Source organism: Dermochelys coriacea, chromosome 6, assembly GCF_009764565.3.
Source record: "Dermochelys coriacea isolate rDerCor1 chromosome 6, rDerCor1.pri.v4, whole genome shotgun sequence".
Taxonomy (NCBI): domain Eukaryota; kingdom Metazoa; phylum Chordata; order Testudines; family Dermochelyidae; genus Dermochelys; species Dermochelys coriacea.
In genome coordinates, this window is record NC_050073.1 from 63,617,060 (window position 1) to 63,640,761 (window position 23,702).

Genomic DNA, 23,702 nt, shown 5'->3' on the forward strand with positions numbered 1-23,702 from the left:
TTTTCTTTTTACCTCATTACTGTAGACTACTATTCAGACTTCTAGAACCAGATGAATTGTCAGACACTACCATAGGGGCCATCACAGACAAAGCAACGAAGCATTTCAGCAGCATGGTATTCCAAATTGTTTAGTTTCAGACCCCAACAGCAAATTCATGCAATTTTACTGGGAATGGGAATTCAGTCATATCACATCATCACCATACAATAGCCAGTCAAATGAGAAACCTGAATTGGCTGTTAAAAATTGCTAAGATTCTACTAAAGAAAGCTGCAAAAAGCAAAGAAAATATATGGCAAACTATTATTGAATTAAGAAACTCCACAGAAGGCCTTAATAGCAGCCCAGTACAATGATTGATGTCAAGACATCCGTACCTTGCTGCCCATAGCCCCAGCATTACTATACTTGGTAGTGGTGAAAGGAGTAACAGACAAAAAGGAAGAGAGACATGCAAAGGCCAAAACCTGCTATGACTGACAAGCTAAAGACCTTCCAAAACCACAATGGAAGATCCCGCCAAAATCCAATTCTTTCCTCAGGCCACATCATGCAATTGAAAGCAAGCAACGTGTATTGAATAGATAAATCTTCATTCATATGACAAACAGGGGATGGAGATATATTTAACTGAAACTAAGTTACATTCACTCACTATGAACACAAGACAGAGATGTGGAAAATAGAGAAATATACACTGCTCTGTGACTTGATCATCAGGAACACAGGCTCACAAGCAACTAACAGTTATTGGAAAAGATTCTCAACACACCACATCAGCAGAAGAAACAAGTCACACTTGCTCCATCATCAAACAGCCTGCAAGTTATACACAAGGCTATGTACAAATAGTAAAGCATAAAAAATAAAACAACCCTGCCAAATCCAGAGGTTAATTCCCAAGCAAGTGAAGAGTTAGTCCAAAAATATGTTGATATTAAGTTATATATGTATGATAGAGACTTTAAGGGAGTATGATATGTTAAATATGTAAATGAGTTATAGTACACATGTACAATTTTTCTTTCTGAAACAAATGTGACAAAAAAGATGGTGTGCCAGATAGCTTCCCCATAGGAGCAGCTGTAGTATGATTATGTATAGGGTTATGTCAAGGAACCTAGAGAATTCCACTTTCAGGAATTACTTCATGAGAGGACAGCATATGTAGAGGAAGGAATGAAGCCTAAATGGTGCACTGTCTTGGCCAGGGGTGGCCAACCTGAGCCTGAGAAGGAGCCAGAATTTATCAAAGTACATTTCCAAAGAGCCACAGTAGTATGTCAGCAGCCCCCCCATCAGCACCCCCACTCCGCTCGCTCCCAGAGCCTCCCACCCCTGCTGATCAGCACCTCCCCCCCCCCGCCCGCACCTCCTGATCAGCTGTTTTGTGGCAAGCAGGAGGTTCCGGGAGTGGGGGGGGGGGAGCAAGGGCATGGCAGGCTCAGGGGAGGGGGCAGAAAGGAGTGGAGTGGGGGGAGGGCCTGTGGCAGAGCCAGAGGTTGAGCAGTGAGTACCCCCCCCCCGGCACACTGGAAAATTGGCCTCTGTAGCTCCAGCCCTGGAGTCGGTGCGAAAACAAGGAGCCGCATATTAACTTCTGAAGAGCCACAGGTTGGCCACCCCTGGTCTTGGCTCTTTCTTTTTGTATTCAATCACTGAATGCACAGCAAGTCAGTGACAAAGCAAGGAATAGAACCCAGGAGTCCTGGTTTCCAGTTTCCCACTTTGTTTAATCACTAATATTTACATTTAAGCAGTACTGCTACGAATTAAAATTGGAGAACTCAAAATTAACTATCAAAGAACTAAAAATAAAGGATGGGGGAATGCAGAGGGAAAGTGTGTTATTCCATGCTTTTTTGTGTGTCTTTCAAAATAGCTTATTTTCACAAGTTCTAAACTTATCTGGGTTCTCCCCATCTTTATTTTAACTTCATACTAAAAAAAAATTACAAATGTAATTTCATGCTAAACATTAGCTGTCAAAGTAACAACAGGTACCAGTGTAATTTATTAATACATATGACTGCTTGTCAGATTCAATGGGTGATAAAAAGATATGCAAATTCCACAGTGTGTCAGTACAGCTCATGTAGTATAGAATAAATAAAATAAACCATTATCTATCTGAGTTTGAGGTGTGGAAGAGAGGCAGGTGGTCACAATTTAATCTAGACAAGATTAAGAATGTTGGCATGTTGGGGGAAAGCAGCCAGAAGAGTTAGCAGGATTGATCTCAGCATCCCTAACTATGTGACCACTGTCTGTAGTAGAGATGTGAAATTTAGGTGTTTGATTAGATCTTAGGCTGCTCCTGGATGTCCAGGTAGTGGCTAAAGTCAAAGCACCTTCTTCATTTCTCCTGGTGAGAACCATTTCTCTCTGATCTCGCCAGGATTATCCACACCTTTTTCACCTCAAGATTAGATTGGTGCAATGCACTCTAGGAAGAGCTACAACTTGGAACCATTCACAAACAGAAGCTAAGGAGAATGCCATGGTCTGCTTATTAAGCAGTTTCATGGATGGAAACACACTCCATCAGTGCTCCAGGAGATGCACTGGCTGCCAGTGAGCTTCCACATGGAATTCAAGGTGTTGGTGTTCAACTGTATAGCTTTAAATGGATTAGCAAAGAAGCCATCTCTCTCCAGGGGTCCCACACATACCACACAGCATGACCTATGCACAACTGACAGACTTCTTGGTTTGGATGCAGGGAATACTAAAGTCATGCTAGAGGGAACATGACACAGAACATAACCAAAACTTCTGCAGCAGACAATCTCCCTTTGCCATATTGCCACAATTCTGATAAGTGGAGGTGCTGAAGAAGGCAATCCCTTGCTGCAAATAGAAAAGAAGTGCTGGAGATATGTTCTCTGTGAGAAGTCCTCTGTTTTGGAACTCACTCCTTGCCCTTAATATGCCAGAGCCAGAATTTGTTAACCTTCCAGGCATGTGTTGCAAAACTTATCTTTTCTTCACAGCTATGATGAGAAATGAATTCACAGTGGTTGGGTTTCTTTTTTTCATATTACTGGAAAGATTTGTGATGTTAAGGCAAGATGAAGAATCCCTTGAATTTTAATTTATTAGAATTAACACATTTTTTATAACTGAATAAATATAGCAGCAAAAAAAACAAAACAAAAGGAAACAAGATATAAAAACTATGTCAAAGTTTACCCTATCAAGAAATCATTTTACTCTAACCATTTATTAATTTGATCAGCTGGGTGAAAAAAGATATTATGGAACAAATGTCTATTAGAAGTAAAAAAATATAGCAATGTGTTCAAACACAATTAAGCACTGACTAGTATTAAAAAAAAACACCCAAGTGTTTGGAGTTTATTTCCCCAGGGGATGAGGAGAAGAACTTCAGGTAATAAACTCTGAAAGAGTTGGATGTATATTCCACCCCCCCCCCCACACACACACAATTTTCATAATTAGGACCTTACCAAATTCACGGTCCATTTTGGTCAATTTCATGGTCACAGGATTTTAAAAATCATAAATTTCATTATTTCAGTTATTTAAATCTGAAATTTCATGGTGTTGTAATAGTAGGGGTCCTGACCAATGTTCCTTCTAATTTTTCCCACACATGTGCGGAATGAATTTTGTTATGTGCACCAATACACACATCACCTCCATATTGGTGCACATAACGAAATTCACGTGGTGGGGATGGGACTGAGAGGTTCGGCGTGTGGGAGGGGGCTCAAGGCTTGGGCAGAGGATAGGGGTGGGACCTGGGATGAGGGGCTCAGGGCTGGGACAGAGGGTTGAGGTACAGGGGGGTGAGGGCTCTGGGGTGGGGCCAGGGATGAAGGGTTTGGGGTGCAGGCTGCCCGGGAGCGATAACGGGGAAAGAGGACTTCCTCCAGCTCTCTCCCTGCAGCAGCACCTGCGCTGGGGGAAGGGGCACCTCCCCCCCCCCGGCCAGTCCATGCTGGGTCTGGTATGGGGAGACGCCTCCCCCCGGCTGCAGCAGGTCCGTGCTGGGGGAGAGGCATCTCTCTCAGCCGCAGCCCCGAGTCCCTGCGCGGGGCTTAATAGGCAGGTGCGCGGCCTCACAGCTTAGAGGGAACTTTGGTCCTGACCCAAAAAGAAGTTATGGGGGGGGTCGCAAGGTTATTGTAGAGAGCATTGCGGTATTGCTATCCTTTCTTCTGCACTGCTGCTGGTGGGAGGGGGCTGCCTTCAGAGCAGGGCAGCTGGAGAGTGGCAGCTGCTGACCAGGATCCCAGCTCTGAAGGCACAGCCATCACCAGCAGCAGCACAGAAGTAAGGATGGCATGGTATGGTATTGCCACCCTTACTTCTGCACTGCTGCCTGCAGAGCTGGGCCCTCAGTCAGCAGCTGCCACTCTCTAGCTGCCCAGCTCTGAAGGCAGCAGCGCAGAAGTAAGGGTGGCATGGTATGGTATTGCCACCCTTACTTCTGATGGCTGCTGGCAGGGCGCTGGCTTCACAGCTGGGCACCCAGCCAACACTCTCCGGCTGTCCAGCTCTGAAGGCAGCGGAGAAATAAGGGCGGCAATACCCCAATCCCCCTAAAATAACCTTGCAACCCCCACTGCAACTCCCTTTTGGGTCAGGACCCCCAATTTAAGAAACACTGGTCTGCCCCGTGAAATCTGTATAGTATAGGGTAAAAGCACACAAAAGACCAGATTTCAAGGCAGGAGACCAGATTTCATGGTCTGTGATGCGTTTTTCATGGCCATGAATTTAGCTGGGCCCTATTCATAATAAAGTCCCATAAAGTTTAATGAAAAAAGCATAATCTCTCTAGAGGTTTCTTGAACAATCCTAGAAAATCTGAATAGACAATTATATCCTTAAAAAGAAAAGGAGTACTTGTGGCACCTTAGAGACTAACAAATTTATTAGAGCATAAGCTTTCGTGAGCTACAGCTCACTTCATCGGATGCATTTGCACCAAATGCATCCGATGAAGTGAGCTGTAGCTCACGAAAGCTTATGCTCTAATAAATTTGTTAGTCGCTAAGGTGCCACAAGTACTCCTTTTCTTTTTGCGAATACAGACTAACACGGCTGCTACTCTGAAACCTGTAATTATATCCTTGATATTGATTTGAATAGAATGGTTCAAAAACCCTAATATTTGCATATGTATTCAAAACTAGTTCCTGATTCTGCAAAGATTTATGCACATGCTTAACTTTATGCATGCGAGGAGTCCCGCTGGCTCCAACAGACAACTCAGTTGTGTAAAGCATATAGTTAAATCTCTGAAGGATCAGGGTCTAACCTCCCCAATATTACACACTCTTCTGCATGTAACTATATGCTTATGAGTCATCTCATTGAATATCATGAGATTATTCATGGGAATAAAGCTACTTATCCGTGTAAGGATTTGCAGGAACATGGCCTAAGACTTTTTTCATATGAGTTATAAGAAAACAAAAGATTTCAGTGAGAGCTGATCTTTCTGAATTACAGAACAAGTCACTCAAGGAAATAAGCATTAGTGAGGATTTTTTTGTCTTTCTTTCTGGAAATAATTTTGATGTCAGAACATGTGATTATGGGTCTAACTAAATGAGTGAGACAGGAGAAGCAGAATGAAGAAAAAGTACAAGTACAAAACGGTTCAATCATGCACTGACTAAAATACCTTATTTATTTTATTTTAATGTACTGGTGGTTCACTGAAGGAATACTGGCAAAGTTAGTGGGCGTACCATTTACCTACATATTGTGGTTTATAAGTCATTTGCAAAGCTCAAGTAAATTTCTGCTTAAAACAAACAAACTCAGTGCTCTTTGCTCAAGAGAACTATGTATAATTGTAGATGCACTATTTGCTTGATGATGGGGAAACATACAGTAATAAACTGATGTGTACATACACATTAAAGGAATTGAATTTCTGATAGCTGAAATCTACCCTAAACTTCCTAGACATTATGATGAAATAACACTTCTCATGTCTATAGTCCCTTTTACCATGGGAATCTCAAAGCACTTTATAAGAAAAAAGTAAGCCTCACAGCAGCCAGAGTAGGACAGTATTATCCCCATTTCATAGGTGAGGAAACTGAAGTAGAGTTTAAGGCAAAATTTCTCCAGAAGTGGCCTCTGATCTTGGGTGCTCCAATTTCTGAGTGCTTGAGCCACACTGGACCTGATTTTCATAAGTGGCAAGCACCCACAACTCCAAATGAAATCTCTGGCAACTATGGGTGCCCAGCACTTCTGAAACGCTCTACAGTCTCTCAAGTTGAGTACTTAGGAACTTAAACACCCAAAATTACACACCACTTTTCAAAGTCTTAGTCAAAGAGACTTGCCTAAATGTAAGCGGGGGAATACTCCCGCTATTGTGGGGAACTTTCCCGGTTTCTGCACTACCCCGGTGAAGTGGGCTAGCGAAAGGACCTGAGTCCTCGCTCCCACTTCCTTTACCCAGTAGCCTCCCTACCCTTGAGGTCTCCCCTTCCACTCTCCTGTCTGGCAGAGTCCTCGTAACCCCAACAAGGCTGGGACCAGGATTCCTGAGGGGCTCGACCCCCAACCCTGCTGCGGTCACCTAGGACAGGGGCTAGGATGTCCCCACTCCAGGGTACCCTCTCTGCACTGGGCACTTCTCTGACCCCCTGACCATTACATACAAGTTAAAGCAAATGCAAGTTATTTAATCAACAATTAATTTCAAAAAGAATAAGGAAAAATGAGAAAGGTTAAAGGAAACACATCAACTTGCTCTGTAGCAGGGAACATCACAAACAGTGTCTCTGGAATGTCAGGGCAGTTCACAGTCTGTTCCTTGTAAGTCCCAGGCCTTCTTCTCAGGCCCTGGCTGTGCTGCAGGGATGCTGTGGGTTAGACGCTTGCTCTGGTGATGGCCACACACTCTCAGGCTCTAAGTGGTAGGACCCTTCTTCCCAGTGTCGCCCCCGCCCTGTCGGGGTTATGATCCAAGCCTGGCCTGAAGAGCCTCTTGGCTGAGGCATCTCCCTGTGCTGGGCCTGCTGCCCAGCGTCCCCCTCACTCTCCTCAGCTGCTCACCACACCCAGCTCTGGACTACTCCAGCCCCAGCTCCACTACTCGGTCTCTGCACTGCTGCTGCTGCTTTGCCTCCAGCTCCCTGGGTTGCTTCTTTTGGCTCTGGTTGGTACAGCTCTCCTCCCAGGACAGGTCTGCTCTGCAGGCTGCTTCTGTGACTCTGCTCCCAGCACTGACTTGCTTCCTGGGTTGCTTTTCTGGCCCCTCTGGCTCTGGTTGCTGCAGTTCTGCTCCCAGGGCAAGTCTGCTCAATTTGGGCTATGCCTCTAGCTTTGGAGCTCCATCTCTGCTCCCAGAACAGGGTCTGCTCTTTCTGGGCTGCTTTTCTGGTCCCTCTGGAGCTGGCACAGCTCTGCTCCCCAGCTTAGCTTGAGCCCCCGCCTTCTACTTAACTTGGCCCCACTCTGTCTGACCCAGGCAAATCCAGCTCACACAGAGGACAGGACCTCCCTGGCCTCCTGACTTCCTGATTAGCCTGCTTGCCCTGTCATTCAGGCTGACCTGGAGCATTGGCCTCTCCCCATTGTTCCTGGGGGCTGTCAGTCTCAGGGTCCTGATTCCCCATCGACCCTTCCCCCTTTTTAGTACTGGGAGCCAGCAACTAAAACACCCGCACTGAATGTTAGTAAGGGGGCAACAGTCCTCTTAAATAAAGTCATACCGCAAGTCAGTGACATTCAGGAATAGAACCCAGAAATCCTAGTTCCCAATTCCTTGCTCTAAGTATGAGCCAACACTACCTATAGAAAAAAGAGTTTAAAAATTTATTATTGAAAAAATCAATGTTCCTCTTAAGTTCTGCTTTTCCAAAGAATTGCTAGGTTTGCTGTATGGCCATTGCTCTGCCAGTATTGCCTAATCCAAATATTTAAAAAATCATGACTTGGGCCCCTCCAAAAACCATGAAATATCTTTAAAATCATGAGATTTTTTTTAAAAAAATAAATTTGGGGGGTGGGTTATTTGCCTCTAGGTTTTTGTGCTTTAGGGTATACTTAGGTCATGTTTTCAAGCTTGTCTGCCTCCAGGAGGGATAGATTTTTTTTATTTTTATAAATAAATAAAAATAAACAAACAACAATAATGGGAACAGATTCTCCGTTATCAAAAGATTCCTGGATCTGGGTTTTTAAGAACAACACTGAATATTGCCTGATTCACAATAAAAGCACCAGAGTTGGGAACATCTTGTCTCTATTACCACTCCTCTTCTGAACCTTTTACTTCTTGTGGCAGAACATGCAAACTACCTCCTTTGCCTCTCGCTACCAAACAACAGGATAGCTGAATTGCAACCACTTTTTAATTTTAATGCATTTGTTTTTCCTCACTCAGTACACAAGAGACAAGGCCCTGACCAGAGTCACAATTGTACAGCAGAAGTCTACACAAAATCACCAAATTACTAGCAAAACTGACTGCTTAGTATCCGCTGAATTGTCAGAATGCAAGTCCACAGATTCAATGAGCTTTCAAAATCTTTTACAAGTTCAGACATTATTATAGGGTATTTTCTGTGAAGTACATCAAATCTAGGACTCCTGTAGTGGCATCAGTTTCCTGTGCAATACTTCCCTTCTCCCATTTCTTTTTCGGTGGGGCAATGCAAACAACTTTATTTTTCTCCCTTCTCTTTAACTCTCAGGTATTTGGTAATACTTCAGGGAGGGATCATCATGATGAGGTCAAAAGCCAAAAAGGAACTTAGCAGCTTAGTAAGGGCTAAATTTTCTTTTTACTATTTGCTATGCAAATCTACTTTTTGTTCCATACAGAGGTCTTGCACAATAGCCTGTGTATGCACATTAGTTCCAACAATGCCTTCCTATGCAATCACATTGTAATTATACACTCACAAAGCTGTGGCTGCTATGAACTGAAGTATCACCCTCTAAACAACTAATCTCAGTCTCTGCATTACGACATTTTCTCTCTGTTTTCCCCTCCCTTTGCTGTTTGCTCAGTACTTTGATGCAGAGAACCTTTGCACTACTTACAAACCAGTAAACCTGGATTTAATCAAGTTATTATCCTGTCTATTATAAAATTTTAAATTATTTGTTTTAAAACAAATGCCAAATAAATCTACAAAATGCAGTGTGGAAAAAATTCCTGTAGGTTTGCAATCTTACAAGGCTTTATAAAGCAAAAATAAATCTTTGTTTAAAGTGTATTAGAATAAAGGGCTTGTATTATATAAGACATTAACATATGTGCGTGGGTATACTGTCAGCTTTTACTAGTAAACTGCAAAATATCAGTCCTTTGCAGTTACAGTCAGATGAAGAATCGTACAACTCAGAATGCAAAATTGTCAAAAATAAGTTAATACGTTTACAAAAAAAAATCCAAAACTGTTTAAATCTCAGTGATATTTATGATCTTTGCAAATCAAGAGCTCCCTTCAGTTTAATTTAGTACTTTAAAAAAAAATAATTTAGCTTACTTCCTACATGCACAGGAGGCTTAAAGACAGCACTTTCCCCACACTTTACACATTGCAAAGGCTAATAAACATGGAACATTCAAAAATCTTGCACTGAGATCCCGATACGGATCAGATGGAAATTTTAACAGGAGAAAAAAAATATGCAAGAGACAGCTTCTTAAGGGGGAGGGGGTCGCAAACCTATATTTAGAGCTTTGATGTGGCTTTGGGGGGAAAAAAGAGAGAATGGCTTTGCAGTGCCTTTTTTAAAATTTATTTTAAAGGAACTTAATCTTGACTGTTTTCAAATAGAAGAAACAAAAGCTGTGTTTCTCATAAGAAAAGGAACTTGTGTCACAACACTTCTGCTATACTCCAGTCACTTGCGCCTGGGCCCCCGAAGAGCGAAGTCAGCTGCTCCTGTCATTTGGAGATGCTGAGATGAGGGGTGTCAAGGCCATATAAACGGAAACTTAACAGCAGATCTCCCTCTCTAGTTCTTTTCGTTTCATCTTGCACCAAATAACCACAGACCAGCCCACTGATTTAAAAAAACAAAATACCACTGACACGGAAACAAATTAATACCAAAAATAAAGCTGCAGGAAAGAGGGTGGGGAGTGGAATTTGTTTGCTCACCTTGGAAGCTAAAGGCACTAGCTCTGTTCCCAGCTCTGCTACTCCGAGAAGGGGGGACGAAGATGAAACAATTAACAAACAAAAACTTTGCTCCTTTCTCTCTGGGGCTCACTAAAAGCGTCACTTCCTCATACTGTAAGTGGAGGAGGCTCCCAATGAGTCCCTTTAATTCAACTCCTCCCTCCTGCTCTTCTCACAGAAGCTGCAGTTTAGAGTTCTAGTCGGGAAGCAGCTCCTTCCTCTCTTCCACCCTTGATTATTGAGCAGCTCTGACTAGCTAGCGTGATCCTTGCTGCCCTTCCCACAGATTTTCATTTGACCTTATGTGCTTAGTATTTGTTACTTATTTGTAGAAAAGAGGGGAGGGGAAGGTCTCTGCTGCTCCCATTTGTGAAGCAAAACCTCACTGTGAAATGCTGCTCTGTGTATATCATATTTTGCAAAATTCCTAGGTTATATAATGTGTCCAGTCCCCAGCCTTCCCGTGAAGCTTGTAATCTATTTACTTATTTTTAAAAGGAAAGATTATAATGTGATTTGTTTTAGGGAGCCACTTGCCCCAGAGAATATATTTCCCGGTTCTCTTCCCTGCTCCCCTCCTGAAGCAAATACAGTAGGCTTAAAAGTGGGGAAGCATAGAGTTCTGGGTTTTTGACCAATCTTCAGAGCATTTCAATAAATGCTGAACGTTTCTAACATCTGAAACTTTTTTAAAGAATTTTCTTCTTGCTACAGGAAATTGTCCTCTCACCCAGTGCAATATGTACCTCTGGGATTTCTCAATGGTTCACATGCAGTTCTGGAATATAACCCTTTCCGTCGCCCTGGCCTGAGGGAAAAAAAATATTGCGTGCTCACAAACATGCTCACCCTGCTCCACTATAGGTCAGGAAGTGAACTTCTTGTTCCATCATCACTCCCCCTTTCATTAATCACAAGCAAAACTTTAAATATATAAAACAATGCTTTGGACAGTGTTAAAATGATCAGGAAAAAAAATCATCCTGTGGATCATATTGAAAAAATATACTGACAAGTCAAATCAAAATTAAGATGGCAACATTTTGTGAAAATACTCCTGTATATCCTTTTTTCTGTAACTTTTGAGCACTTGATGTTCCCACACCCATTTACTTTAGAACCAGGCTTGGGTCTATCCAGCACACAAAGGTTAATACAGAATTACTGTACTCAAGCCTGGGGATTTTTCTCATCTCTAGTTTACATAGGTTTATAATGTACAAATGATAAAGGCAAACAACTCTACAGTGGGGTTTTTATTTCTTCTACAGTAATATAAACACATAAAAGGTTCCACCAATAGATCTCAAAGTGTTTCACAAAGTAGGTCAGTATAATTATCTTCACACTATAGATGTGAGAAACTGAGGCACGGGGAAATGAATTGACTTGCTCAAAATCACACAGCAAGTTAGCTGTAGATCTGGGAACAGTAACCAGGTTTCAGGTGTACCAGCCCAGTGCTCTGTCTATTACACCACACTGCCTCCCTCTTAGTGCCTGTACAATAATGAGAAACCATGTAATGCAAAGGATGTAATTCTATCCAGATGTGCTGATGACATATAGTTCCTTACTAAAGACATGGGGTAAAATCCTTGCTCCACTACAGTCAATGGCAAAACTCCCATTAATTTCAATGGAGCCAGAATTTCATCCATGATTTCCTGGTTTAGTGTTACCTATTTTTTTTTTCCAAATAGCAAATAATTTTTTTCTCATTTAAATATTTTTAGTATTTATCTCTTGTTCCAAACCCTACTCCCCACTAATGCAACATTGTACCAACAGTAAAATCAAATAGAAGTTACTTTTCTCTAGCACCATTAATATTTGCTATCCAAAAGTGCTGTATAGATGGAAATGATAGTTCAGTGACTGTAATCCAATACAGAAGGAATTATGGGTGAGATCATGAAGGGATTCATGTGTTGGAATGCTGAGCCTGACAGGTCCTAACTTTTAGGAACCTAAAAAAAAACCACAGGAAGTGATCCATAAAGCCAAGTTTCGTGTAGCTCATGAAAGCTTATGCTCAAATAAATTTGTTAGTCTCTAAGGTGCCATAAGTCCTCCTTTTCTTTTTGTGGATACAGACTAACATGGCTGCTATTCTGAAAGCCAAGTTAGATGCCTGGGCTCCCTGCTATACAATCCATGAGGAAAGATAGGTGCCTTAGAACGCAATCCACAAAAACCAGCATGCAAGCCACAGCGCTGCATAAGATAGTAAAAGGGAGATGCCTACCAGGAGTATGTGTGCTAAGCCCAGATGCCCCCCGTTAGAGATGAGCACCTAAGTCTAGGCAGCAGTGAGATATCTATCTCTGCTGACCTATCCACAGAGGAGAACCAGCTGCATAGAGTCAGGCAGCTTAGGCACGTTTGAGAGAATGGTTAGGCAAACTGCCTGGCTCTGCACAAAAATGGCAAAGAATAGGCTGCTCTTGCAGCCACCGCTGCTGCCACCACCACTTTGTAACTTTTAACCCAGTGGTTTGAGCACTCACCCAGGCTGTGGGAAACCCAGGGTTCAATCTTCTCTCTCTGCTAGAGGGGAAGAAAGAATCTGAAGAGGTGTCTCCAGTTTCTCAGGAAAGTGTGCTAACTACTGAGCTATGGGATAGCCTGGTATGGGAGTTCCCTGAGCCTCTCTTAATGAGTTATTGAAGCAAAGCAACTGGACCAGATACTGGGTCTCCCACACAGCTGCCATAGCCACTGAATCACAGTGTCTCTCTCACGTGCATGCACCCAATAACTGTTCTACCAGGGATAAATACTCAAATTAGTCATTGGGTAGGAGAAAGACCAGAAAGATGACTCTGTAGTCCAGTCACTAGAGCTTCTACCTAGGAACCTGGGTCAAGTCCCCCTGTTTCAGTTACACTTTCATTATTTAGTCACATTGGAACAGCTTCAACAAGAGAGAATGAGGGAGAACTCCCATCAGAATTGCTCAATGATTGGAGCATGCTCCTGACAGGTGGGACACCCTCCTATTCAAATTCTCTCTTTCTCTGCTGGCAAGAGGGAAATTGAACTTGGGTCTGTCACATCCCCAGTATGTGCTCTAAGCACTAGGCTAAATGTTATAATGTGGGTGGTGCCACAACTTCCTTGTCTGGCCAGATTTTAAATGAGAAATTTAAATTTAAATCTAAATCCAGCAGGCATACTCAGAGACCACACACTGGATTGTGCCCTTCATGTAACTTAGGCAGCTAAATGCCTATCTTCACCCAGTTTGTGAATTGCTCTGGAGCATAGGTGAGAGATGGATGACCAAACACCTATAGGCCGGCAGCACTGTGGATGCTCAGCTGCTGAAACATAGGTGGCCAACTACAAAGGGAACTTTTGGCCAGAAAACTTAAGCACCAATTGAATTTAGGTACCTTCTGGGTTTACTAGCAGTTTTGTGGATCACAGCAGAGCCAAAACTGAAACTTAGGCACCAAAGTCTGGGGTCTAGGAGCCTAAATACCTTTCTGGATCTGGGCCTGTGTGCTTAGCAATTGCTCACAGGCCAGTACATAAAGAAGCAAATTCAAACTTGTTGTAAATGTGGTGAATCCAACGGAAGGCAATGGGAGGTGCACGCATTGGCTCCAGGGTTGAATTTGCCCTAATACAAACTAGTAAGGTGTACTGTTGTACACTGGAATTATTACCTGCTCTTTTGCAAAAGCGTCATAGGATCTAGATCTTTCACGGAAAATGTGAATGGAGATGGAGAGAACTGATTTAAGTTTAATTCAGCTCATTTGAAAAGCAGTACCTATTAAGCCCTCAAACCAAGTTGGAAGTGGAACATGCCAGAGCACAGCCCTGCCTCCTAGCAAGGATGAGTGAACAGCACTTCACCTGACTGAGTTTAATGAAGTGAAATATTTGTGTTGTGAACTGCAATGCAAAACACAACATAGTAATGCAAAAGCAACACTGTGACAGAAATGAGATGATCCTGCCTTATAGGTGTTAACATTGCAATGCCCAGAACGTGTGTGCTCTATCCTCTTCTTGGAGGTATTTTAACATGGCCATCCCCTTCGTACTACTCTATTTAAGTTTGAACCTATCACCTGCTGACCCAGAGCCAAGGCAACATAGTAACCATAAGGACAAAGTTCAAAGTCACCATGACATGGATATGTTTATTCACTAGTTACCTTGGTGAACTATATATAAGGCTTTATAAAGTGTTTTGTAAAGGTTTTGCCACTGTGCACTATTACATAGCTCCCCCACTCCTCAGTTTCCACTTTTTACAATATTGTTTTCTCCAAAACCATAGCCATTATAATTTTTCATTGCAGCAGCTGCTGTTACTGTGCTGTCCTCTTTGTTGCTATGATTTGCAAGGTTTGTGTATGTGTCAAACTATGACTCTACCAATATAACAGTAACAAAGCTCAATATGTATGTACTACCTATTAGATCATTTATTTTATTGCTAAATTAAAACATCTTAGCAAATGAGAACATTTCCTATAAAACCCCTAAGTTCTTAAGCCTGTATAGGCATATCTTGTGCTGTAATGATGTCAGCTCTTATAACCTTAATAAATTATGCTGAGTCAGAATTTGGATGAAAGATTTGCAGCATATACCTGTGTTCTGCAAAAAGTGGAGCTGATATTCAGTAGGTGGCACTCTTTCCTCTGAGTCAGAGCTGAGCCAATGCCTCTGCATTGTGGGAGTCGATATTATGCTACTAGAGATGCTATCCTTTGAATGACAGGTAAAATAAAGGTCCTGTTCACTTATGATCCCTAAAAACAGCATTACACTCTGCAAGAGAAGTAGTAATAAACCCTATTGTCCTCCCCATGTTCCAACTCACGTAGTTGCATTCTGCCTACCTAAATTCCCCCTGCATTTTCTATTGGATATGGTATTGTTCTTCAGTCCTACCATAAACTGTTGTTTTGTGTCATCGCCATGCATTGTTAAATAGTTTCCATGTTCCAACTCACAGGTGTATGGGAGAAGTATTCCTTCTATTTCCTTTACTTACTTTATAGAGGTGGAGGCTTAATTAAATGATTGTAAACTGCTTTGAGATCCTCAGAGGAAAGGTAATATAGAAATACAAACGATTATTGCATTTCAGAAACTTAGATTTCTGCAAAGTTATTTGGTTTTTAATTTCTGTTTTTAATGTTTAATTTTGAGGTTGATGATTTAGGAACAAATAAGTATAAATACTAAAACACAAAACTTCAGTTAAAATCAGAAATATTTAGCTTTCTTTTAATCTGCTATTACAATAGAAAATGCTTGTAAGAATATAGTATCTGACAAGATACTTTATTCTTATTACAGAGGAAGCTAGAGTTCCATTACAAGTCCTACATCAACACCTTTCCCAATCTGTAGGAGAATTAAACCAATCCACCTACAATTTTACATGTGTGATTTTATGCTAGGATAGAATTTTTCTGGGAATTTTGAAGCAAATCAGCAAAGGTATTTGGAAATGAGCAGATTCAAAAAAGGAGTTGTTTTCACCTTTTGCAAAGTTTCTTAATATTAATTTTGTTCTTCATATCTCAAAAACAGGTTTAGACAGAAACTCTAGATTTGGTTTGTTGGCTTCAGCAAGAGACAGTTTATTTGTCTAGTTTGAGGAACTTCACTATTTAATTATAAGAAACAGTTTATGCAAATCAGAAACAAACTGGCTCCCTAAGAATCATGATGAGACCTTGTTAGATATGAGAGAGGGAATAAACCACACTGACATATGTTAGTCACATCACTTAATGCACTACTGGAGGTCCTTAGGGATGTCTCTATTTGAACAACTTGCTCCTCGGCACCTGATGACTTTCCCCCAACCCTTAGTTTAAAAAATCCTCTACAACCTTTTTCATTTTATGTGTCAGCAGTCTGGTTCCATTTTGTTTAAGATGGAGCCCATTCCTCCTGTATAGGCTGTTCCTTCCCCAAAAGGTTCTCCAGTTCCTAATAAACCTAAATCCCTCCTTCCTACACCATCATCTCATCCATGCATTTAGACCTTGCAGGACCTGTCTTACTGGCCCTGTATGTAGAACTGGAAGCATTTTGGAGAATGCTACCATGAAAGTCCTGGGCTTTAATCTCTTACCCAGTGACCTAAATTTGACCTCCAGGACCTCTCTTCTACCTTTCCCTATGTCATTGGTATGCACATGTACCACAACCAGTAGCTCCTCCCCAGCACTATCTATAAGGCTATCTGGATGTCTCTTGAGATCTGCTACCATCACAGCTGGCAGGCAATTCACCATGTGGTTCTACCAGCCATCACAAACCCAACTATCTATGTTTCTAATAATCAAATCCCTCACTATTATTGCCGGTCTCTTACTAAGAGCTGGACAAAGTAATACTACAGTACAAAATATGTAGGAATGACAGAGTAGATCATGTATAAGCAAATAAGGTGAATATCTTATATGAATCAAACTGTACCATAGAATCTGTATGGATAGAAAGTCCATGCTTAAATAGTATGAGTAAAACAGTAGAAATTTACTACCAACCACATAATGGTGATGATGATTGTGAAATGCTAAGGGAAGTCAGAGAGGCTATAAAACCAGAAAATGCAATAATAACGGTTGATTTCAACTATCCTTATATTGACTGGGTAAATGTCACCTCAGGGCTGGATGCAGAGATAAAATTTCTGGACACCAAAAATAGCTGCTTCTTGGATCAGGTAGTCCTGGAACCCACAACGGGAGAGGGCAGGGCTGTCCTTAGGATTTATGGGGCCTTCACAGTATTATTAAACTAATGCTCCTATGCCCGATGGCAGCCCGGGCTCACAGCCCTGGGGGGAGGGATGAGGCAGCAAAGGATACTGAGCCACCTGGCTCGCCTCACGGCAGCGGAGAATCACAGTTCTCCGCAGAGAGCCCTGTACCCTCTCCCTCATGCAGAATGTGCGGCGTCGACGCATTCGGCTCTGTGAATACAGCCCCTGCCTAAGGAGACTGCAGTGTGCACTGGGTGTGCAGGAGCTGACCTGTTCTTACCTGCTGTCATGGGCAGTGAGTGAAGCTGCTGCTTGGAGAAGCTAGCTACCCAGCCCACCTGTGGCTCTGCCCATACTCCACCCCTGCTCTGCCCCAAGCCCCACCCTCTCCCCACTGTCTCCCTCCTCTCTTCCCTCCCCCTCTTTGATCACCCCTTTCCAGCCAAATTCCTAAACCCAAATGAAGCAAATGACATTTGAGGGGAAAAAAAAACTCTTTTGCAATTTCTTTCTAAAGAAAATGGAGCATGTTTTCCACTGCATGCCAGAAGGTGAAGACTGGACATACAGAAGGTACCTAATTAAAAGCACTAAACTTGGTAATAAAAAAAGTCAGTCACGGGTTTTTTGATATACCCTGAAGTTTGTCAGAGATTTATTTCCAAAAACTTTGTAGTAAGGGCAAATCAGCTGGCCGGCTGAATACAACATTAAATATTATGGAATACATGATGCCACTCTTCTCTGTTTTACATTTTATGAATCAGTATTTCTAAGCTGATTTTGTATTTTAAATGTACTCTTAAGCCTTCATAAAGTAATCATTCCAGATTACTACATATTTAACTCACTGAAACAAAGATATTATTTTAAATTAATCAGTCACAGAGGTTTATTCATTCATTCATTTATGCATTCATAACAATGTTCATTGCTTTTAGAAAAAGGGAACACACATTTACTTTGTGTGATCTCCATGACAATAGACATGTTTATGAAATTTCACCAACTTTAAAAAATATGTTTCCAAAGATTTTAGGCATAACAAAAGATTTTATATCTTACTACAGTACTGATTTTGCTAGAGGGTTCTCTTAAAACTAGTTCAGCAAATAGTCAGAAGTAAAGAAAGGGAAACTCGTTTGTCCAGCTATCTGGCAGGAAAGAAGTGTTATCCAGTGATGATCTCCCAGAATCTTAACAACCAGTTCCCTCCTCACCCCACGAGGAGGTTGTGGCCCACCCCCCCGGGGACTCCTGCCCCATCCAAGCCCCCGCATTCCTTGATGCCCCCCCCGGACCCCTTCCCCATTCACCCCCTCTCTCCGTCCCCTGACTGCTCCCAGAACTGGGCAGGAGGGTCTCGTGGGTCACCATAGTGGGTGCTCACCCTGCCCCGAAGAGCCAGAGGGACCTGCCGGGGGGGCGAGGTGGGGAGTCCCGGCAGTGCTTACCCGGGTCAGCTCCCAGGAAGCATATGGCAGGTCCCTCTGGCTCCTAGGGGCGGGAGAGCAGGGGGAGCAGCTGCTGCCCCCCCCCATCACATAAAAAATGGCGCCTTAGGCACCAACTCCATGGGTGCTCCAAGGCTGGAACACCCAAGGGAAAAATTTGGTGGGTGCAGAGCACCCAGCAGCAGCTCCCTGTACCCAGCCCCAGCTCACCTCACCTCCGCTCCGCCTCCTCCCCTGAACACACCGCCCCACTTTGCTTCTCCGCCCCCCCAGCTTCCCGCAAATCAGCTGTTTGCGTGGGAAGCCGGGGAGGGCTGAGAAGCAAGCGGCAGCTTCGCACTCAGGCCCAGGGAGGCGGAGGTGAGCTGGAGCGGGGAGCAGCCCCTCCTCGTGCCCCCCTGCCCCAGCTCACCTCCGCTCTGCCTCCGCCACCGCCACCCTGGGCCTGAGGTGAAGCCGCTGCTTGCTTCTCAGCCCCCAGCTTCCCGCGCAAACAGTTGATTCGCTGAAAGCTGGGGTGGGGGCGGAGAAGCAGACCGGGGCAGTGCATTCAGGGGAGGAGGCGGAGTGGAGGTGAGGTGAGCTGGGGCCAGGCACGGGGCGGGGAGCTGCCGGTGAGTGCTCTGCACCCATCAAATTTTCCCTGTCGGTGCTCCAGCCCCGGAGCACCCACGGAGTCAGCGCCTAAGGCGCCACTTTTGGCCGGCTGTTAAATTTAGAAGCCCTTTTAGAACTGGTTGTCCCATGGACTTCTAAATTTAACAACCGGTTCTAGCGAACCAGTGCGAACCGGCTCCAGCTCACCATTCTCTTCAAGGATTTTTTAGAGATGTAATTTTATCATCTTCAGCAACACACTAATGAAATATTTTTAAAGCAAATTTTAAACTAAGGTCCTGCAGACTAACATGTTTTGAGTAAACATTAAACTAATGCACAATTGCTTTTGTCAGTAAATTCAGAAACTGACAGTCTATATCTGGGGGTTGGCAAATGCCTGTTAAATGGCTTCATTACCACCTGAATGGCTCTTTAACAGTTTCAATGTTGTGCTAATAGGTCTGGCAGGCTGGAAGGCTTTTTCACTCTTAAGTTACTATCCGATGAAGTGAGCTGTAGCTCACGAAAGCTTATGCTCTAATAAATTTGTTAGTCTCTAAGGTGCCACAAGTACTCCTTTTCTTTTTGCGAATACAGACTAACACGGCTGCTACTCTGAATCCAGAGTAAGAGTCACCATGCTGCAGCAGCCAGCTGTGGGAGCCTGCAGGAAGGGTCAGAACAGGGATAGGAAAAGGCGATCTCAATGAGCTTTAGAAGGATGACACTGAGGCCCCATGATGAAGTAGGTCCAGTGACCAATGGATAAGCATGCAATAAGCCCTTAAGAAATCTGGGTATCATCAGATGAGAGAAGATGGAGAGCAAACGTATCAGTGGATGTTTTAGAGTAGCAGCCGTGTTAGTTTGTATTCGCAAAAAGGAGTACCCGTGGCATCTTAGAGACTAACAAATTTATTAGAGCATAAGCTTTCGTGAGCTACAGCTCACTTCATCGGATGCATTTGGTGGAAAAAGCAGAGAGATGATACACTGACATTGCTGCCAAATGGACTTTATTTGGGCTAAATGAAAACAGTGAATGCTTTATCTGCAGCAAATAGTCTACAATCCCCAGTGCCGGGGCATGCACTGAGTCGAGGTCACAGTGGACTGCCCATATTGAGAACCTTTACCAATTGGAAAAGTAAGCTTTCCTCATAGATACTGGCACAGAGATGGAAGCTATCTCCTGAATAAGTAAGGAGCAGTCCCTTTCCATAGTATTCACCAAGCCAACATCCAGGCTGTCAGTTGTAACAATTTTGCATCTGGATGGAATACTTGACCCTGATCTTGTGACAATAGGTCTCAGTAGTCTGGAAGCCTGATATATGGTTGCGAGCACATCTGTAATAGGTCCTTTGGCCACAACTTCCTCAGCCAGTAGAAAGCTCTGAAAATGAGTTTGACCTGGTCTTGTCTGGCCTAGGAAATCACTCTAGGGATTAGTAGTCAGTGGGACGGCATAAAGGAGGCCCTGATTCTATTATAGAAGGAAGACATCTGGCAAAGGTCTCAGGCTCATGTCTCCTCTAGAACAGAAGTGTGTGAGAGCTTGGCATTGCCCTTGGTGGCAAACATGTCTATTACCAAATCCCCCTATTGATGGAATAACAACATGTGTAGAGGTAAAAATCCTAAAGCGATCTTGGATCCTCTAAAGGACAACTAGGCATTCATTTTGTAAGCCCTTCTTGTCCCCTCCTCACTCTGAATTTGGCGCCCTCTTATGTTTAGGCAGGAAAAGATGGTTACTGTCATGGGCTAATCTGCCTAGCAACCCTATGTCTATATAAAGGCGGTACTCAGATTAGATCTGGGCTGCCTGCCGGAATGGCAGAGTCTTGTTGCTGTCTGTTTGGGGCAGAGCAAGTGGCTGAGGGTTAATAGGGTAGGCCATTCACCCCACAAGGTCATCTTAAGCAGGGAATATACTTACCTACATGCACTTAATCCATTTCCTATAGTGATCATTTGTCCCATGCACAACAACGCAGGTAAAGGGAGAGGGAGGGATTTAATTACCTGAATGCTTTCATCTTACCCGAGAAGACACTCATCTAGTTCTGCCTTGAGATTCTGTCTCCATCTGAGCGATCTGGCCATCCTGTCATGCTGCATCCATCCTGAAGAGGAGAAGACACCATCAAATCAAGCTGCCAGAGATGGTAGTGTCATTGTCATTTTGAACCTCGTATATAGATCCCTATTGATACAGCCTGCCTTGTTTTATTATCTGTCTCACCTTGTTACCTGGGGAGTCCTTGCCACCCCATCAATAAATCTTGTTGTACCTTTATCCTGTCTGAGTCATATCTGGGAGCACAAATCCCCAGTGACAGATACAGGAAGGGAGACGAACCTGAGACGAGGACTCCTGGCCTCCTGTTTCGGTTAACACATGGTGATGGATTTCAACAATGACCACTTATGATTGGTGACAGACTGTCTTCTTAGGAAATCTGCCAGGTCCTTGCTGGCTCCCAAAAGGCTGATGGAGTTATGCCATGTAGTTAGCACCAGTTCCATGGCTTGTTTCCCTGAAGAGGGGAAAAACGAGGACCCACCTTTGCTTGTTTACATAGTACATTGCTGACATATTGGCTGTCATTATCTTCATTACAGAGTATTATAGGACCGGGAAGAATGCCCCCTCAAGGTTCTGAGTTCTAACATATTTCTGTGTAGTTTTGTGTCCTCTGTGGATCATGTCCCTTGAATTTATGTGGCCCAAGTGGCTCTGTAGCATCTGTGACTAATGCCCTGCATAGCAAGTCACAAACAGTACCCATTCCTGGACATTGTTGGGGGGCAGCCACCAGGTCAGCACCATGAGGACATAGTGTGGAATTAAAATGGTCTTGCTCAGTGATCCTTTGTAAGAGAGTAGACTGACCTCAGCCAGAGCTGTAGAGGCCTCAGGCAAAGTTTGGCAAATGGTGTCATATATGTACATGTGGACATATGGCCTAATAATGTGAGGCAAGTCCATACTGCTGTAGCCAGGTATCAACACGTTCAGTAAAAACTGAAATCAGAAGAATCTGTCCTGAATAAGTATGCCCTCACTGTCGTGGAATCTATCTTGACACCTATGAACTCTTGTCATCTGTAATGGGATGAGAAGGGTGATTTCTCATAATTTCACCAGGAGGCCCAGCAGGGGAAACAGAGAAGGGGAACAGCTGAGGCTTTTCAGAGTTTCCTGCTATGATCTGCCTCTGATCAGTCAATCAACTAGATACAGATAGATGTAATAACCTTTTCCCTCAGGTGTTCTGCCATAACAGCAACATTCCTGGTGCCTTGGAGAGCCCAAAAGGTAGTACATTGTACTCAAAGTAATTAGGCCCCACAGTAAATCTCAGGTACATCCTACAGGCCAGGTGGATGGAAATGTGCAAGTAGGTGTCTTGTAAGTCAAAAGCCACAAACCAGTCCTGAGCCTGAAATGATGGAATAATGGAGGCAAGTTTTATTATCCTGAATCTAAGGTGGCAGTGTATTCCTGTGGAATCTTTATATGGCTCCTAGATAAAGCAAAAAAATCACTTCATTTGTAAGTGGCTTTTGTGAGAAAGGTCCCTAAGAGGAAATGGGAAAGGGAGACAGGGAGGGGGCAGGCAAAGGAATTGGATGGGGTAGACCTGGGTGACAATGTCCACACCAATTTGTGGCCTGCAATGTCTGCCCATGCTCAGTAGAAGCGGGCAAGGAGATTTCTTAAGGTCAGCTCTGAGGTGGTTATGATGTAGCTCTCAACCATCTTGTCAACCTGATGCCTCCGGAAGGGAGGCTGGTGTGCAATGGAGGAAGATGACCAGGGCTTCCTAGGATAACATGGTCCCTTTCTGAGCAGATATTCTGCTTGGTGACCCTGTGAATAAGACAGTGTTCTCTGTCTTTGAGGTGACTGTAACCAGAAAGGCTTGTAGTGCAGCACTGGAGTTTAAATACTCAGGGATCTGAACATGGCCATTGAATCCTTCAGGTCAGGTACTCAATAGGTCCATGCCATGAAAAGTAAATCCTAATTCCCATCTGGACTTCTCTAGGAATCTCAGGCTCCTGTAGCAAAGAACCTTGTGCATTATGATTACTATGGCCATGGACCAAGTAGCTGTATCAGACTTGTCCATTGCCAGTTATAGCACTGTTTTGGCAATTATCTACCTTTCCTTCATCATGTATTTTAGTTTTTCCTTACATTCCTTTTGGGGTCTTCCTGGTGGATCGGGTTCTCTCTTGGACCTCAGACAATGAGCAACAACAGTGCTGGATGCACACAGAAATGTCTGAAACCCTTAGATGGGACTTGGTAGTGCTTTTCCACTTGCTTCAAAGTTGCAAAAAGTGAGGCCAGGGTGTGCCACAGACCCTTCAGGAGGACCAGGAGGACTTCAATGATTGGAACAGCAATTCTTGTGGACACCAAGGAGCTGAGGATGTCTGTGACATACCGGGGTATAATCCAGCCCAGTGGAGGCCTGTGTCTCCCGTGCTCTGTAACCTTACAATTGCAGTTTTCAACCTGGATTTCTCACAACTGGCCACCAGCATGCAGGCCACTCCCAAATGTGTTTGTCTAACTGTAGCCTGCCAGTGAGACCCTGGCTTTCATCAGCTCTTGGTTATATTGCAGGGTGATCCCAGTACACACCCAGTCCTGGACTTTTCCCCAGAAATGTATGTCCTGCAATGTCCAGCCTTCTCCCAGACAGTCCAAAAATATTAGGTTTGATATACCTTTAA

The 23,702-nt window shown here is 43.5% G+C and overlaps 1 protein-coding gene across 3 annotated transcripts in view; it reads right to left on the reverse strand.

Annotated features, from left to right (window-relative positions):
- Nucleotides 1-23,165, reverse strand: part of MIDEAS (mitotic deacetylase associated SANT domain protein) — a 106,423-nt gene extending 83,258 nt beyond the window's left edge. The window contains exon 1 of one of the 3 annotated variants that reach the window (XM_043517521.1): nucleotides 20,995-23,165. The gene's annotated coding sequence lies outside the window, so the exon portion shown is untranslated. Of the gene's footprint in view, nucleotides 1-10,121; nucleotides 10,391-20,994 lie in introns of those variants that run through there. The other 2 variants (XM_038406848.2, XM_038406846.2) reach the window with 2 other exon arrangements.
- Between the last annotated feature and the right edge of the window lie 537 nt (nucleotides 23,166-23,702).